Source organism: Lynx rufus, unplaced genomic scaffold (genome assembly GCF_022079265.1).
Source record: "Lynx rufus isolate CCGP_SWC_20201006 ecotype Redwood Valley unplaced genomic scaffold, mLynRuf1.p SCAF_12, whole genome shotgun sequence".
Classification (NCBI taxonomy): Eukaryota; Metazoa; Chordata; class Mammalia; order Carnivora; family Felidae; genus Lynx; species Lynx rufus.
This window is the reverse complement of record NW_025814826.1, coordinates 63,401,957-63,420,758: the sequence shown is the minus strand read 5'-3', so window position 1 is coordinate 63,420,758 and position 18,802 is coordinate 63,401,957.

Here is an 18,802-nt window from a genome sequence, read left to right as displayed (position 1 = left end):
ATTCCTTGTGTGTGCAAAAGTAGGTCCACCTAGCCAAGTAGTTGCAAACATACGTGTTTTCCAGTAACTGAGGGTCAGATTCTTCACATTCTAAATTGGTTACAATTAAATAAAACAAAAAAAATCAGTTCTTCCAATGCACATGCCATGTATCTAGTGTTCAATAACCACCAGAGGCTAAAATGAAAGTAACATGTTAGACTGAAAATAATCTCTGTGGATCTTGATATGAGAAAAGGAGACAGTCATTCTATAACCCTCTGGGAATTTCCGGAGCTGAGAACAACTATGCTATCAGCATAACTCTCGGCATAACTCCTCTCCCCAGCATGATGGGACATCTTTTGAAAGCAGGACGCTGCATTTATGCCTGTTTTGTTCTTACTGCATCTAGTACAGTATTTGTCACACTTCAAGAATTTGATATATACTTGTCAATTGAAATTGAATAATGCAGCTCTTTGCAGATATCACGTAACCCATGACAATTGATGAAATTCATTAATTATTATTAATATGTTCCTAGCATTCATCAAATATGACTGGTAGTTGATTGGTATTGAGCTAAAGCCTCCTTATGGGCCTGATAATCCCAACTCACATGGAGTTCACGGAGATGACCAGAGTCAGTCTATTTGACTGAGAGAATAAATAAATAAATAAATAAATAAACAAATAAAAATAAAAAAGGAAGAAAGAAACTTGCCTTTTATTACATTAATATTCTGTCCCTGACAATTATCGAACTTTACGAATCTTCAACCTCATTACATTTGGATGGGAGCCAACTGTCTTCAGGAAAGAGCACTAAAAATTAATGATAGTGAATTGCTGGGAAAAAAGTGGTAGAAAGAAGCATATGGTTAATGATGACATATTATTGCAGAAAATGCAGAGGTTCATACAACGGCTAGGATACAGGGGATGCTGCTAACTCAAGGGGACAGAGTGGGGACCAGGCATGTCCTCCCAAAGCTGCTTTGTGACCCTGCTCTACCTACGGATCAAATGGGATAGGGCACCATCACTTCCTGGATGCTGAGATTCTGCATGTAATGGGGCTTTGTCACAAACCACAAATGGAGACACTTGCAGGGAGAGGTGTCTTGCTCTGTGTCCTTTAAACTGAATCTCATTGTGTGTGAGTTTAGCACAAACAGATGGGACACTTGAACACCCATATGCCCAGTTCACCATCCTGGGCGTGGAGATGGCTGCATTCTGAAATTTCTTGCCCCGGAATAATGAAATAGTTCGTCCTGTGGTCAGGAAATAATAGAGTCTGAATGAAAGACCTTCACTCTTTTCAAACATAGATGTGGTGTCCATCCCAATGTTTACCAAAGGAATGCCCTCTCAGCGGGCTGTATTTGGATGCTTTGTTTTCTGGAGTGGATGAAGGGCACTGTAGGTTTAGAGGAAAGAAGAGAGAAATGGAGTTTAGGACAAGCATCTGGAACTTAAAACAAAACACACAAAAAAACAAAACCCACACCCACTTTGCCTTGTCTACCTTGAATTCCCCATAAATATTAAGAGGGTGACTTGCTCATGATCCTTTAACTATTAATACAACTTAAATTCTTTGATTCAAATCAAAGAAGACATTGGTGGGGACAAAATGGTTAACATTCAAGTAGGATTAGGAAATAGATTGCAGAGCAGCCTTGATCTTGCCCAAACCCACAGTCCATCCTGTCTGCAAGCTCCTGAAAGCAGGTGCATAAAGCAGAAAGAATGACCAACATAGCAGAGTATTGATTCTTAGCAAGCTTGGCAACCAACCTCTGAAGCACAGGTTTGAGGCTCAAAGCTTACCAGGCTTTTTAAAAGAATCTTTTTCAAGCCAGGTCTCCATCAGCTCAACTCAGGATAAGTGAGTGGAAGAAAAAACACGTGCACACACACACAGAGTGAATTACGTGTCAAATGGAAAGTCTATGACTTATTGGATATGTGACGTTGGGTTCATTTGATTCATTTTTATAATGGAGGGAACCATAATATCAACTTTATCATTCTCATTAAGGGTTGAATGTGTCTCAGTCTCCCAGGACTTGAAATACAGCAAATTATGACTGCATATTTGTTGATGGAGTAGAGGATGCATCACTACTTTATGTCACTGTCTGAAACTGCCTAAAACATTTATTTTAATGTTAAGAAATGATCAGGGCACCTGGATGGCTCGGTCGGTTGAGCATCTGACTTCGGCTCAGGTTGTGATCTCACTGCTCGTGGGTTCAAGCCCCGTGTCGGGCTCTGTGCTGGTGGCTCAGAGCCTGGAGCCTGCTTCGGATTCTGTCTCCATTTCTCTGCCCCTCCCCTGCTCACTCTCTGTCTCTGTCTCTCTCTCAAATATAAAATAAAATGTTTAAAAAAATTTGTTTTAAATTCTGGGGCATCTGGGCAGCTCAGTTGGTTAAGCATCTGACTCTTGATTTCAGCTCAGGTCATGGTCTCACGGTTTGTCAGTTCGAGCCCCACGTGAGGTTCTGTGCTGACAGTGAGGAGCCTGCTTGAGATTTTGTCTCCCTCTCTCTCTGCCCCTCCCCTGCTCATTCATTCACGTGCTCTTTCCCTCTCTCAAAATAAATGAACATATAACAAATAAATAAAATTTAAAAATTGAGATAATAGTAGATTTCCCCTATGTTTGTAACAAGCAATCCAGAGAGATCCTGGACACCCGTCATCCCAGTTTCCCCAACTGTCACATCTGTGTCATGACTTTAAGAATCTGTGTGTCCCCTACTCTCTCTTGTGTGGGGGTTTCTGAAGATAGTAGCAGCTCAAGATCAGTGAAGTTGGATCCAAAGTGGCATGAACCAGGATTTGCAGCAAAGGTTCTTGGCTTTGGCATCTCCACGATTGCCCCTTCCCAAGCGAGCAATGAGACTTCCGACGAGGAAAAGGACAAGTGTGTTCTTCAGATTCTCTTGTTTCTGCACCACATGTATGCTCTGACTGCACTGCTTCAGCTGTCTCGGCAGGGGTGGGGCGGGGGGGAGCGTATAGCCAGGACTCGGTTGACCTGGAGCCCAGCTGGGGGCTGGAGAAGAGTGTGGTGTTCTGCTCTGAGGAACCTGACCAAGTGTCACTCAGCCAGCCAGTGTCGAAAGGAGTGTAATTCTCTGTCCCCGAGGAGAGTCCAGCTCCACAGTCACAGCTGGAAAGCTGGCTCACCAGGTCCCCCGGGACTGCACCCAGGGAACGGGGATGGCCAAGTTCTCCTGGGCTCACAGCCTGCCCCGCTAGGGCCCCTCCTGGGATGAGGCAGCGTGGGAGCACAGTGCTCCAATTAGTAAGTGATAAATGCATCGTGGTTCTGGTTCAGAGTGGTCATTTCAAGCAGGATACCAGTTCTAGTGGATTGAATGGGCAACTAACTGAACTCTCAAAAACACCATCCTGTGGCTTCAGTTCTCTGTCTGAGCCCCCCTCACTCCCCAGGCCTGGACCCTTTACCCCAACATTCTCAGGAAATAGAAGCCTTCAGTAAAGACTGCGTCTACTCCTGACTCTTTCCTACAGATGCGTATCTCCTGGTAGATGAGGGTTATATTCCCTTCAGCCCCATCCGACTCTTTGTTGTGAGGGGCGGGCCTGTGCACCGGTCTCTCCTCACTAGATGCCAATAACATAACTCTGACAACCAAGAGTGACTCCTGACTTGGTCCCAAGTCCCCTGGCGGTGGGGGTGAAATCTCCCTTTGTTTGAGAAGTACTGAGGTAGACTTCTGTCCTTCATTACCATCCTCTCTTGTCTTCTCAAACTACTTGTTTTATTACATATTTACTCTTTGTTTTCCTGCTCTCAAAGTCCTTCCATCCACCGCCTCCTTTCACGGTGTATATAAAGCCAAACCTGTTACTCCTAGTTGAAAACAAATAAATAGCAAAACTAAACTAAAGAAACCAAAGCCACACAACCTTGACTTTGTGACCCTCCTGGCTACCGGACTGCCGCTCTTTGATCCTTCCGCCTCCAAGAATGAGCTACGCTTCATGCACATGTGTATACACTGTGTCCTGTCTAATTTGGTTTATGACCCCGCAGTTCTTGAAACTGTTTTGCCAAAGTTTCTGATGGCCTCACACTTGCTAAATCCTGTGGAAGCTTCTAATTTCTCACATTTTACATTCTCTGCAAATCATACAACTTTTGACCAATTCTCTACCCACACAGATCTTATACAATTCCCTATTCCTTTAACTTCCAAGTTAATATAGTTTCTGGTGTTGCATTTGGTGCCAGCCTGGTGTATAATTCATCAGATCCTGCACATGTGTCTAAATTGTCCCTCATCATTGTTTGAAGTGATTTCTTCATATGACAGCCTCTCAGGCTGTTCAGTGGCTCCTGGTGCACGAGCACAGTGTCCGACATAAAGTCTTTAACTGAAATGATGGCTGGTAATTGGACCATTCAGCCATTTTCCCTGTGTCAATGGCACCCTTTCTGTCATCTTCGCTAGCTACTCTTCACCTTTACGCCTACAACCTGGAAACATAGGTATTTTCCTACCATCCAAACATCTTCCTGTTCACCTAACATCCTCCCAAGGTGAACACAACGACTTCTGTAGCTTTATAACCTTGAAATTATCTCAAGACCATCTCTAGTCAAGACATCTGTCCTCCACTCCATGCTCATTTTCAGCATGCTTTCTAGACAGGTATCACCAAGCTATTACCCAGACCACTAAGCAAAGAATGTACAAAACAGAGCTAGTCAACATTCCAAACTCTCAGTCCCTAACTCATGGAAGAAGAAAAATAAAGGGAAAAAAAGAGAAGAAATATTACAAAAGAGGAGAGGAAAAAGGAAAAAAAAACCCATAATTTTTCCATATGTTTCTTTCCTGTATCCCTTATCTGGAATCAACTTGACAAAACTAGGAAACAGTGTCTGTCTTACTGCCCCCTCTGTAAAATCCTTGTAAATGTAGTCACCAGAACTTTAACTCCTACCTTCTATACCTCTTTTTGAATTAGCCCCCTCCCCCTTTCTTTCATTCCTGTTGCTATGGTCCAAATTCAAACATGTTTCATCTGTGTCTCAGTTCCTGTTGTGATGTTGCCTCCGTTCTAGAACACAAGAGTGAGCACATCAATTCCTGTGCTACTTACTTTCCTGCAAGACAAATGCAGTAAGCCCGGGCCATGCAGTTCAGCATCTCGCTCTGTTCCCGGGCCGTTCCGTGTCTGTATCCTCACCCTCTCTCCTGCTGTACCCCAGACCGCTTGCTGAGCTACGGTGGGATCTGCTCCCCACATCACCAGGCCTTTGCTCCATTCCCTTCCCACATCTCAAAGCTCGAGGGCTTTACTCTAACTGTAAAAACACACTGAAGAATTGCATTTCATTGGAAAGCCTTTCTTGTGACCCTGACTCTTCCTCTGAGCTTCCAGAAAGCTCACTGTGTCATTGTCATTTACACATATGGTGCCCCCTACCACATCAGCAGCTCTTTATGAAGAGAGACCATATGGGGCACCTGGGTGGTTCAGTTGGTTGAGTGTCTGACTCTTGGTTTTGGCTCAGGTTGTGATGACACAGTTGTGAGATGATCAGTTCGCCTTTCTTTTTGAACTAGGTAATACTATTTCTATTCTTACTGGAATATATGGTGAATTTATAATAAAAGGTAACATTTAAATTAATGTAATTAAATTCACAACTTATAAAAGTCCTGTGTCTTGCTAGTCTTATAAAAACAGAAAGTGTCATCTGCTAAAATCGAAATTTCCATCTGAGTGGTTCATTCTATGAGACTTAGTGTGCGCACTTTGTGGGCAGGCTTGTGGACCCATGCTCGACTCGGTTGACTTCACGTGACCTTTCTACATTTGCAAACTCCTCACATTGGGGCCTGATGCCATGTACCTCATCAGTGGATGCTGCCATGAAAGATGAGAAAGAAATGTTTGTTATTGCTGTAAGTATCATTTCCACTCTAAATATTTGAGTTAATGGAATTTTATAGCTCACCTCTCTCATTGCAATACAGACTTTAATTTCTACAAATTGACTTCTAGTTCAAGGCTTAATCTACTAACTTTATTACAAGGGCAAGCATTAACTCTTTCTTTTCCAAGTGGTTACATGTTTATATGTGCTTTATCACAGAATACATTTTACTTAGCTAGGAGTTGTTGTTTCCATTTTCTAGACAAAATTATTGAGCCTGCTTATTTGTTCAGATGGCAAATAGAGGATTTGAATTTAGCTCTTTCATCTCTAAAAGTATAGCTCAGTTCTGTGTATCCAAAGCTTCATTACAAGTCTACAAATGCAAGCAACGGTGGGGGGGAAACTGTGTCAACATTTCAGCCTGTTTCTGAGATGGGGTTAGAGAGAAGGAAGAAATAAAAAGCAATGTCTTCTTTGAGGCAGACGCCCCCTCAGATTAATTTCTAATAGAAGCTGCTTACCACGCAAAATGTCTGCAATGCTCACATCTCTCACCAGCTTCATGCTCCATTTAAGATATTATTGAAAGAAACAGACAGTGACAAGTATGACATTGGGGACGCTCTGGGAGCAATTTATATGGCCAAAAGATGTGGTCAGCTTTCTTCATCTGGTGTGACTTTTGACTTCCTTTTCCATCAAGATAAGATGATATATCTTCAGTGCATCAAGATTTAGGGAACTCAGGTTTTATACCTGCCTGTTCAGTAGGGCGGTCGCTGGTCCTATGTGACGATTCATAATGAAATTCAAATGAGTGAAAATGAAATAAAATTAAAAATCCTCTTCCTCATTTGTACTAGCCACATTTTAGTGGCTTAATCACTAAATGTTCTACATGAACATTTCCATCACCACTGAAAGTTCTGTTGGATGGTGTTATTCTGGACTCAGTACCATTTGCTACTATCTGTAGAATCCAGGTATGGTATTCAATGTCACATTTATAAAATCTCTTATTTAGCCTCCAAAAAAATACCTGGGGAAAAAACTCTCACTAGATTTGGACATCTTGGGACTCCAAATCTCATTTTATTTATGTTTTTGTTTTCAGAGACCTGTACAGGCATGATGTACAATAGCTGTCCTATATAAGCTTGCCAAAAGAATAAACAAATGTGTGAATATATTTGTTTTTCCTTTAGCGCTAGGATTTGTGATATTTTTCCAGTCATTCCTATTCATTTTCTAGGAAATATATTCAACTGCTAAGAAAAGTGACCAAAAATGTATTGGGTATCCAATACTTCACCATGCATTAGGCTCATACATTTATTATTTAATTTTATTTCCTACAATAAGCCCACTGAAGAAAAGATTACAATACTGAGATATTCGCCCAGACATAATTGCAGAAACGGCCGCCCCAGGATGCCCACTCGAGTCTGTCAGAAGGCAAACTCATGTTGCCCTGTCACCCCAGTCTTCTTCTGCAGGACAGCACCAAGTCTGGGCAAGACTAGGAACAATATGCTCTTGTTTAGGATATACTGGCTCATTTGCAGTGTTTAATATGTATATACTGCTTCCAATTCTGGAAATAAAGCCCTTCCTTGACTTTCGGGATACCACGTCCTCCCCCGTTCTTCAAATCTTCCAGTCGCCCCTTTCAAGTTCTCTCGCATATCTGAGGGTGTTGGCCCTAGACGTGGAGAGAAGCTTAATTCTTTGTATTCTTGGAGCTTGGCAAAACTGTAAGGTACATAGGGGGCCCTTTAAAATATTGGTTAATGGGCATTAAAGGAGGGCACTCATTGTGATGAGCACTGGGTGTTATAGGTAAGTGATGAATCATTAAATTCTACTCCTGAAACCATCATGACACTGGATGTTAACTAACGTGGGTTTGTTTGTTTATTTATTCATTAACGTTTATTTATTTTTGAGAGACAGAGAAAGACAGAGCATGAGCAGGGGAGGGGCAAAGAGAGGGGTGGGGGGAGACACAGAATCTGAAACAGGCTCCAGGCTCTGAGCTGTCAGCTCAAACCCATGAACCGCGAGATCATGACCTGAGCCGAAGTTGGACGCTTAACCCACTGAGTTGCCCAGGCGCCCCTAACTAACTTGATTTACATAAAACTAAAAAAATAAAATAAAATATTGGTTGAACATGCAGAAATATGAATGGAATGGTAGACAAGAAACACAGATGTACCAAACTAGAGATTTAAGGTTATCTTAAATACAACCTGTCAACCTGGTACGGTCATATTCTCAAAAGCAATCCCTTCGTTATTTGAGACTTCCAGTGATGGGGAAAAACTAACTTGTCCTCAATCAGCTGTTGCTTTTGGAGGAATATTCCCTGTGATGAGCACAAGTCTCTCCCTCCAAATGTTTGCTCACTCTGCCTCCTCTGCTCCCTAGGGTCTCACTGAATGAGCCTGTCACCTCTTCCAGCTGGTAGCTTTTCCAACATTTGAAAGCACAAAGGTCACTTAACAACCTAAAATAGACATGGGACCACAGGTCTCAGGCTCCAGGTCACTGGAATACTATAAAGTGAAGCTAGAAATTCCTGGATGCCACCATACTGGCCTTGTTCACATTCTTTAAACTTTTGATGAGCTGCAGCCTACAAGCCCCGTTCATCTGAACACAAGCTCTCCCTCAGAGTCAATTCACAGAAACACTAGATTTGAAAATACAAAAGACCCCACACACGTTATTTCACTCCCCCTACAACTCCTTCTCGTGTCCACATGGACAGAGAAGTCCAAGATAGTAAAGTGCCTCATTCAAAGTTGCATTACCGGTGAGTAAGAAGGAGCCAGAACTGTTCTGTTTTGTTTTCCTGTTGGTGGAATGCTGTCTTCCTGAGTAAGCTTTTTAATACAATTTATCTTTTTTTTTTTTTTTAAAGTATTCTACCTCAAGGAAATGAGGAACCCTGGTGGCCAACAGAAGAGTTTGAGAAACGGCGATAATAAATGATCCCGTTCGGTCCAGCAGGTCACACAGTGACCTGCTACTTTGCCCGTTAGCCAAAGCTCGCAACCTTGAAGAGCAGAAGGAAAGAGTAGTGGACTGTATTTGAAATATTCTAGGTTGTCATCTTATTTTTGTCAAAAACTCTGTCAGTTTTCATAACTGGCAAGTGTGGTAATTAATGATCTCTACCCCATAATCGCTTAGCCCCATGACTCTCTGTTTAATATCCGTCACCTCCGGTAGTGTGCACCTTCACACAGAGGTGAGCGTGTCCATCGTCTTCAGCCCCATATCCAGGGGAACTTGTTCATGTGAACCAACTATTGGCTTTGCTGAGACAGTGGAGGGCAAGTGCAGTGCAGTATCTCAAAGCCAAATGCCCAGACTTAAGCTTTAAGGCCAGAATAAAATTCCCACTTGCCATGTGTCGGCTACTGATAACAGAGCATTTCGAATATTCCAGTGCTGTACAAAGCCCAAATTGCGCCTCTACTGGTGGAAACTGACTTTGTTCCTTGCCATCACTCTCTTCATGTGGTAATGATCTCCTGCTCTATTTTTGCCTTTGTCATTCCAGGACCCATAGACTCTCTGAGGAAGAATTAACTGTTAGGGTGCCTGGGTGGCTCAGTCAGTTAAGCATGCGACTTTGGCTCAGGTCATGATCTCGTGGTTTGTGAGTTCGAGCCCCGTGTCGGGCTCTGTGCTGACAGCTCGGAGCCTGGAGCCTGCTTCACATTCTGTGTCTCCCTCTCTCTCTGCCCCTCCCCTGCTCATGCTCCATCTGTCAAAAATAAATGTTAAAAAAATTTAAAAAGATTAAAAAAAGAATTAACAGTCATTGGGTGACCTGTGGCACACTGTTTTAGAAATGGATTGCATTTTTATCTTCTTCCATTGAATTACATACTTCTGTCTTCTTTCACTTTTGGCTGGACTACTGTCCAAAGTGACCAAGCCTTGGCCAAGAGGCCAGATTCTGGCATTGACACTTGGACTGTGTCCCTTAGGGAATTCCCTTAGCCCTTCAAAGAGGTAAATATAAGTTAATCTAAATTAGGTTCAGGAGAAGTTCTAGACTGTTCATCATCTATTTTTTCCTGGTTCCTTCTAGCTGCCATGTATCATGGACACCATAGGTTGCCATCTTAGCTCACGGTGTCCGTTCATTTCACTTGAAAGAGTTCTGCATGTCACCACCTAGACTTGAGGTAGGATCAGGTAGGCCTAGAGATGGTTACATTTCCCCAAGTTCCCCAGGGCTTACTAATCAGTGCCTTTGCTTTTACTGTCGTACATTGGGATCCATTTTCTACCTTGTACCCAGCACAATCTGTTAACAATATAAATCAGATTATGTCTTTCCTCTGTTGACATATCCTTCAATGAATTCTCATTGCACTCATCGTCAAGTTCAGAGGCTCCCCCATGATGAATGAGGGCCTGTTTAAATTACACCTGCCTTCTCTCCAACTTCATCCCCATCTTGTTCTTGCTGCAGCAGCCTCCTGGGTTGCTGATCTCACAGCTCATTGTATTTCTGGTGCCTTCACGGCCTTCTGCTCTTAGCGTTAGTATTTATCTAACATAGATCTCCTAATTATCATGCATCAGGGCCTTATGTTTGTTTTATAGTTTTCATTCCAAGTTGCATCTACTGAACTCACTTGTTTATTAGTTACTTGTGTTCTGTCCTCTGCTCTGCTGGTATGGAAACTCCAGGTAGGCACCATGGCTGTTTAGCTGTTTCCCATTATTGCCTCAGCACCTCATGTGGGGCCTGCACCCAGAAGGCCACAGATAAATGCTGATTTAAGATTTACTTGGGGCAATATCATCAAAAGCTTTTTTATTAAGTGTTCATTTTTGAGAGAGTGCGACAGAGCACTAGTGGGGGGGGGAGGGGCAGAGAGAGAGGGAGACACAGAATCCGAAGCAGGCTCCAGGCTCTGAGCTGTCAGCACAGAGCCTGACGCAGGGTTCAAACCCACTAACCATGAGATCATGACCTGAGTTGAAGTCGGATGCTTAGCTGACTGAGCCATGCAGGTGCCCCATTAGAAGCCTTTTTATACTATTAGGAGCCATGTCTGTTACTTACTGGATGCCTTCACATCCAATAATAAGTGTTTTCTAGTAGATAATCAAAGTATCTTTTATATAAATAAATCTGCATGAGATCGTTGATGTCATTAAGATGATTTCACCACCAGAGGACCCAAGGATGACTAAATCTATCTCTACCAGTCACTTATTTTTCCCCAGAGGCCTCCAAAAGAGACGTACATACAAGCTACAACGGAAAAGGAAAAGATGTAATAATTGCATATCTCCTGGCTGGATCCGTACAATCCTAGGGCAACATTCAGTGATTGAGGCTGATGTAATAATTGCATGTCTCCTGGCTGTATCCCTCCAATCCTAGGGCAACATTCAGTGATCGAGGCTGTGGCACCCCGCCTGGAAGGCAGTTGCTGCTCTGTTTTACTCATCTAAGCTTTAAAAAAATGTACCACAGAGAGGGACAGATGAATAAGAGAAAGGAGGAGGACCAAAAGACAGGGAGAGATAGAGACGGCCCCCTTGCTGCTGTGGCCCTGATGCTTTCACATGTCATGGGAGAAGAGAGAAACCACGTCCAAACTCGGGATCTTTAAGTAACACTGACCCCATTTGCAACACAACACAGTGCAGGTGACACAGAGTCCTTTTTGCTGTGGTAAAGGGAAGCCAAAGTGAGAAGCATCAGGAACATCTCCTCCCTGAATGGTCCCTGCGTCATGGACTGACACCCACTGTTCTCAGTTGATAAAGACGTTAGAGACTGCCGGCATGGTGGATGGGACATCTGGATGGGATGGATGAGGAGGGCCTCCCTGGTAATATGGCACTTGAACAGATGACTCCATGAAGTAAGGGAGGAAACTGTGTGCAATGCAAGAGGAAAGAGACCTCCAGCCAGAAGGGCAGCCAGAGCAAAGGCCCTGAGGTCGAGTGTCCTTGGTGTGTTCTAGAAGACTCAGGGAAGTCAGTATGGCCAGGGCAGAGGAAAAGAGGCAGGAGGAGGCCAACTGACGAAACCATAGATCATACAAGAATTTAAAAACTGGGTGCGCTTTGAATTTTCTTTTGAAAGAGATAAGAAACCACAGGTCGTGTTGAGCAGAAGAATAATTGACTTTAACCTCCAATTGTGATTTAAATATGGAAGGACATGCGGCTGGGAATGTGGAAGAGTAGACTGAGTTCACGGGTCAGTATGGGTAGGGCCAACACTGGAGTGCAGGTCTTCTGGAATTGCAAACAGCACTATTTCAATAGCCACATCCCAGGGAATCCGGTAGCGTAGGTAGAGACAGAACCTTGGACATGCTACGAGAGAAGAGGACGTCAAGCCTGGCAAGACCCAGGAGCCACTGATCACAGGCGATCTTAGGATGTCATGTTTGTGACTTTTGGGTTTTTCTTTTCTGTAATTTTGTATTTTTTTACCCTATCCCTCAGAAGATGAATAGATATAAGGAGTCTCCTTATTTCGGGGGGAGAATGGTAAAGAAACACTTAACAGCTACCTCTATTTTCTGACTTTTTTCAAGCCTGAAATGTACCCATTTTACACCCCCCGCCCCCGCCCTGTTGTATGACTTCTTTCCTGGACCGCACAGGAGACGGGCCAAGTCAGGGCCCTCTACTTTGTCAACCAGGGTTGCAGGACCACTAGCATGTCCCAAATATTTGTCTTTGTTGTGAGTAGCTATTTCATGGCTTCAGTAGCTGAAGATTTTATTTTATTTTACAGTCTCAAGAACACAAAATAAATAAGGAGACTAAAAGCAACCACGTCAGATACATCTTTCAAGGATTCTGCCAAGATCTGTCAACCTGCATCTCTAAATAACCAGTGACAAATGTTGTGTTGACATATTTCTCCATTTCCCAGTGAATAATTAACAGCAAATGTCAGGGAAGGCTGGTGAAATAATTTCAAACAAATAAAAACCTACTTCCAACTCATTTCAAGCATCCATAACCCTCTCCGCTATAGACACACTTAGGAAACAAAGCAAACTGTTTCCAAAATTATCAGAAAAGTGGGTGCCTTCTAGGCATGGCAGAATTCTTTCTTCCTTATCATGTCAAAGTGGAAATACGTGGAGAGCTAAAAGTGTGGAAAGTAACTTGGAGACACTTAACGAAGGGAGTCTGTTATTTCTGTGGTGGTGGCAGTGTGGTGTGAAATGAGCAGAACCTCTCATGTCAAATAAATGCAAGTTCAAATCTTGGCACCAACATATTTTCACACCATGACCTTGAGCTCTTGAATTCTTGTCTTAGTTTTTTCATTCATTAAACGGGAGCAACAACTTCTAGTTTGCCTGGCTGTTGGAAGTTTGAGATAATATGCTTACTTTATGAGGGTCACACGAAGTTTTGCTGACACTGGCACTTGGGACATGGTCCATGAGTGAATGATTGATTAGTGGATACGCTTTGCACCTCCCAGAATACCTTGCACACAGTAGATACCCACACATTGTGCCCCCTCCACTTCCTTTCCCATTGAACACCTCTTTGATAACTAGCATTGTGTAAATTAACTCCGTGTTGTGGGGACAGCTGTGGAATATTGAGGTGGGGACTAGTTGATGAAATTTTATAGGTTTCTTCAGCTATCAAATTGAAATTTTAGAATCCACCACAAAGGATGTTTTGTTTATTCAATAAAAATTATACTTAGAATACTATATGTTATGTATATTAGCTGGCTAAGACTAGGCACTAAATAAGTATAAGTAAAATTTGAATCATCTGAGATATTTTTTTTGTCTGATAGCCAAGTTTAGAGTTTGTTCTTCATAATATTTAATTTTTTTTAATTTTATTTTAGAGAGAATGCAAACAGGGGAGAGGGGCAGAGGGAGAGAGAGAGAATCTTAAGCAGGCTCCATGCTCAGTGTGGGGCCTAACACGGGACTCGATCCCACAACCCTGGGATCATGACCTGAGCTGAAATCAAGAGTCGGGTGCTTAACCGACTGATCCACCCAGGGACCCCATGTTCTTCCTAATATTTAAAAGGAAAAGTTCACTGACTACAGCTAAGCAACTTTCATAGCAGAAACACTGGACAAATATATTTCACTTTGGTAGAGATTGATGAATTAAGTTGGATCTACTCTTCAATGGTACAGTTTATACAAACTTTGTATCAGAAGAGAATTAGCAATGAAGACTTAAATGGAGACATTATGATTATTTCCTGATGCATGTTCCATACTGATCTATGAGTATTCCTTGCCTTCTAAGGTTAAGAAAATCCTATTGTTAATTAAAAAGATGATGTTAAGTTTTATTTCCGGAGCTGCCTTCCTGATGAAAGTACAATGGTTCTTGCAGCTAGACAAAATACCATATATTTTCTGGAGCAGTACTTATCAGTATGTTTGTTTATAATTTTTTTTGTCTGTGAATTTTCTAAAGTAGCTGAGCCATAAACAGACTAGAGAGGATTTATCCATTTTTACTTGGTAGTATGACAATATCCTCTTAAAGTATTTTTATTTTGCATTTACAGTTTTGTATGCTTCTTTACATCCCTCTAAGAGGAAAGTGGTTACAGATGTACCCTTTACAACAGAAGTCAGCGCACTGTGGCTCACTGGTTAAAAATGAACCACCACCTGTGTTCATATGGCCCTCAAAGGTAAGAATGGTTCTTAGCTTTAAAATTATTTAACTATAAAACTCTAAAAACATTCAGATTTCAGCGTCCATAAATAAAGTTTTGTGGGAACACAGCCAAGCTCATTTATTTACACTTTGTCTACACTGCTTTGATGCTATAGTAGCAATGTTGCATAGTCGTGACAGAAATTAGATGGCCCGAAAAGCCCCAAATATTGGCTATCTTGCCCTTTAACAGTTTATTAAAAGGTTTCCGTATATTCAAACATAAGCTTTGAACCAATAGGATAGCAGAGGCCCAGAGAATTTGTCCTTTGTGTGATGGCATATCACTAATGAAAGATGTAGCTGGCCTTGGAAAGGAGATCTTCTTGTCAAGGATTTGGTGAATAAAGATGTGAAGAGGTGATAATATTATTATATTAAAGAGGCTTTATAAATTGCATGCGGGATTTATGAAAATTCAAACTTGCTAACTATGAATTTTTCTGTGAATGTCTAGAAACTGCTGTGCTTTGCAAAAGAATTCCTTCCCAATTCAAATCAAATTTGTTTTCTTTCTTTTTTTTTTTTTTGCGGATTAAACATTTATGAGTTACATTTATTGGATCTTGAATAGAATTTTCATTTGCTGATACAAATAGTTTGCTGGCCAGGGGCTCTGTCTGATTGATGCATGGTTCTCTTTCCTCTCCATCCAAATCTCAGGCTTACTATTTCTACCCCTTCTTTGTTGGCATGCCGGAAGTTTGATCTTCTAAAAAAAAAAAAAAGCGGGGACACAAAGGACACAAGAATGGTTTGATTCAAAAAGCTGATGAAGATTACAAAACTCTGACCTAAAATAGGACGGTCAGGTGGATTTTAATCAAGCAACTCAGACTTTCTTTTTTATTAGAAATCCAATTTTTTTCTGATAGAATTCAACTCTGAGACTGGGGGTATTTTTATTAGTGATTTCTCCAGCAAAAACAGGGAAAATAGGTCTTCTGCTCTCTCTCTCTCTCTCTTTTGTCTTGTTCATTTATTTAGTTTGAGAGAGAGAGAGAGAGAGCTTTTAAAAGGCAGAGGGAGGGAGAGAGAGAGCACCCCAAGCAGGCTTCATGCCATCAGTGTGGAGCCCAACACAGGGCCCTAACCCACGAACAGTGAGATCATGACCGGAGCCAAAGTCAGATGCCTAACTGACTGAGCCACCCAGGCGCCCCCACTCTCTCTCTTTCTGATGCAACGGCTCACTAAAAACAGCATGTCCCAAAATTTAGTTGATTTGTGCCACTCTTTCCAGTAGGCAAGATGAGACCAGCTGTGAACATGAAAAGGGGCTAATTATGGGCAAAGCGACCAAGTCTGTGGGTCTGGCGCAGGCAGACAATCTTGCTTCTCTTTGGTCGATGATGAAGTCTGATTCACAGACCTCATCGGAGGAAGCGATAGCCCGTCCAAGCAAAAGGTGGCAGAGCTTTGGAAGCAGAGGCTATCACAGATGAACCATATTGGCTAAAAGCATGGATTTGGGATTCAGACAAGTCTGAGCGGAAGATACCTTTGTCACTCAAATGTCATAGCCATGAGAATATATTGTTTTTAACTTTCTGAATTCCTTACCTAAAAATGATGGTGATGATGATGATAGTGTCCTTACTTCTCTCTTCTTAAGTTGTTAGGTTGATGAAATGAAATACCATACATAAAGTACTTATGTAACTGGTTGTTTGAGGTTGTCATACCTCTAATGGGTGTGACCTGCTGAGTGAGGGCTCTGGGAGCAGAAGTGGCTGGGTCAAAATGGTTACAAGGCTTATAATATCCTCTGCGTTCTACATGGGCAGGTCAGTTTAAGTTAACGCAGGACCCAACCAGCCCACTAGGATTATAGGTCCTGGGATAACCGACCCCCAAAGCAGGGATCCTAGGAAACACTGAAGGAGTCCCAGTCAGGCAGACTGGGATGCAGGACGGAACTTTTGATCCAGTGAAGAATTAGAGTTCCCTTTGTGATTCAAAGGAGAGACGAAATCATGTAATCAAGGACAGATCTAGGGTGTATAGGAGGAAACTGCTGCTCTGGGGCATATGCACACCTAAAATTTCACCATGAGCCCATGCAGTTCGAGACAGGCAGACCAACACCAGGTCTTACATTAATACACTACAAGGATTAGTTTGAAAGGCTCATACAGCAGGGAAGGCTGAGTCTTAATGGATGAAAACTTACATTCCCAGTAGCTTTATTGTACTCTGGCCATCCGAGGCCCATTGCACAAGCAGTGACCAAATAGTCTAGAGAAATGCTGTATTGTGCACAGTAGCATCAATGCACTGCCCTCCTGGGAAATCATAAACAGAGATTTGGGTCACGGATGCCCTGAATTTGGATAAAGGGACAACATCACTCAGATTTTGCCATTATCAGCTGATATTATTCATTGAGATGGATATTTTTTTTCCCTTTGTGTCTCTGTAAGACAGAAAAACAAGAACACAGTCTAGAGAATCATAATCCTGGCTGACCTCATAATCAATACCTATATGCAGGTGGCAGATCTATCTTTTGGAGATGAGAAATAATAAAAAAATTAAAATTAAAATTCCATTTGCTCAGTGCTGTCTGGTTCTGGCTGTCACTTTGTTTCATTGGTCCAGAGATTTATCAAGTCGTAATTTGGTGGCATAACTTCTGTCACCCATCCTGCACAACCCTCCTCTGGGGAGACTGCAAAGCCTTCCAAACTAGGTCCCCATGCACCTATAGAATCACAGGGCTAGAAAGTAGCTGTAAAACCCACTGTGTCTAAAACCTTTCATTTTAAAGATGTGAAAACCCAGGGAAGTCCTGATATCTGTCTATCAGATGCCAATTTCCAAGTGCTCTGAACTAAAATCAAAGGAGAGAGGGAGACGATATGGCCCTGGGGTTAGGACACCTAGCCACATGCTGGTTTCTGAGTGTTCTCAAAGCTCCTGCCTGATTTCCTCCACAAATGAGAGAAACACAGATGTTGGTCAAGGCCAGGCTTCTGGACAACGGAGCTTTCTGACAAAGCTAGAAGAAGCTTAAAGTTGCTTGCATCTTGGGGCACCTGGGTGGCTCAGTTGGCTAAGCATCCAACTCTTGATTTAGGCTCAGGTCATGATCTTGATGTTCGTGAGATTGAGCTCCGCATCAGGCTCTGGACAGAAAGCACAGAGCCTACTTGGGATTCTGTCTCCACCCCCCGCCCCCGCTCTGCCCCCCATCTTAAAATAAATAAACATTAAGAAAATATTAAAATCACTTGCATTTTTATGACAGATTGTGTAAAATAATGGTGTTGCCTCCTCTTTTCCAAAAGAGTGATGTGGTAAGAAGGCTGGAGCCTCCTTCTCATTGGGAGATATGGCTTCTTCACCATTATAAGTCAGGCAGGAACTGGTGGGCGTAGGGAGAAGGGAACGGAAGTAAAGGTTTGCCCTTTTTCTAGTTCAGGCCAAATAAATCCCTATAGTTCATATGACCCCAGTTGATTCAGACTCGATATTGAACACTGGGTTGGAAGTTACTTATTTTAAAGTGATTTTGTCTGGTCTAGCCTTCTCTATGCCCACATCTCTGTAAGTCAGGCTGGTGGCTGTGCTCATGTTAAGTAGGTGGCACAGCACCATCAACAAATCCCTTGCTCCCAAAGTTCTCCCTCAACCTTCCCTGACCTTTGCTGACCTCCCCATACACCAGACACCCTAATCTCATCCCTGTCTCCTCCCCCTGCCAGATACTAGATCCCCACCACCACCACCCTGCCTTAATGAATATTTGCATCTTCTCATCCTGATTTATCATTTGGAGGGTAACAATTGTGATATTGTGATTCATAGTAGGAAATATGTATTTGGTCTTTGTCCCAGTTACTGGCACAGAGCCCCTAAAACCCTTGGAATTTCCTTAGTGTGGATGGCAGTAAGGATGTCTACTGTTATGTTAATGAAGTGACTTTTGGAAGGCACCTAAGGGTGGGGGCTGGATCCCTTGGAGTCAGTCACATATCTTTTAGTATCCTTTGTAATCAGTAATCTAGTGACCAAATGGGTTCCCTGAGTTCCGTTTGTCATTCTAGCAAATTAATACAACCCAAAGAGGGAGTCCTAGGAACCCCCAACTGTAGCCAGTTGGTCAGAAGCACAGGTAGCAAACTGGGCTTGAGATTGGCATCTGAAGTGCGGGCAGTC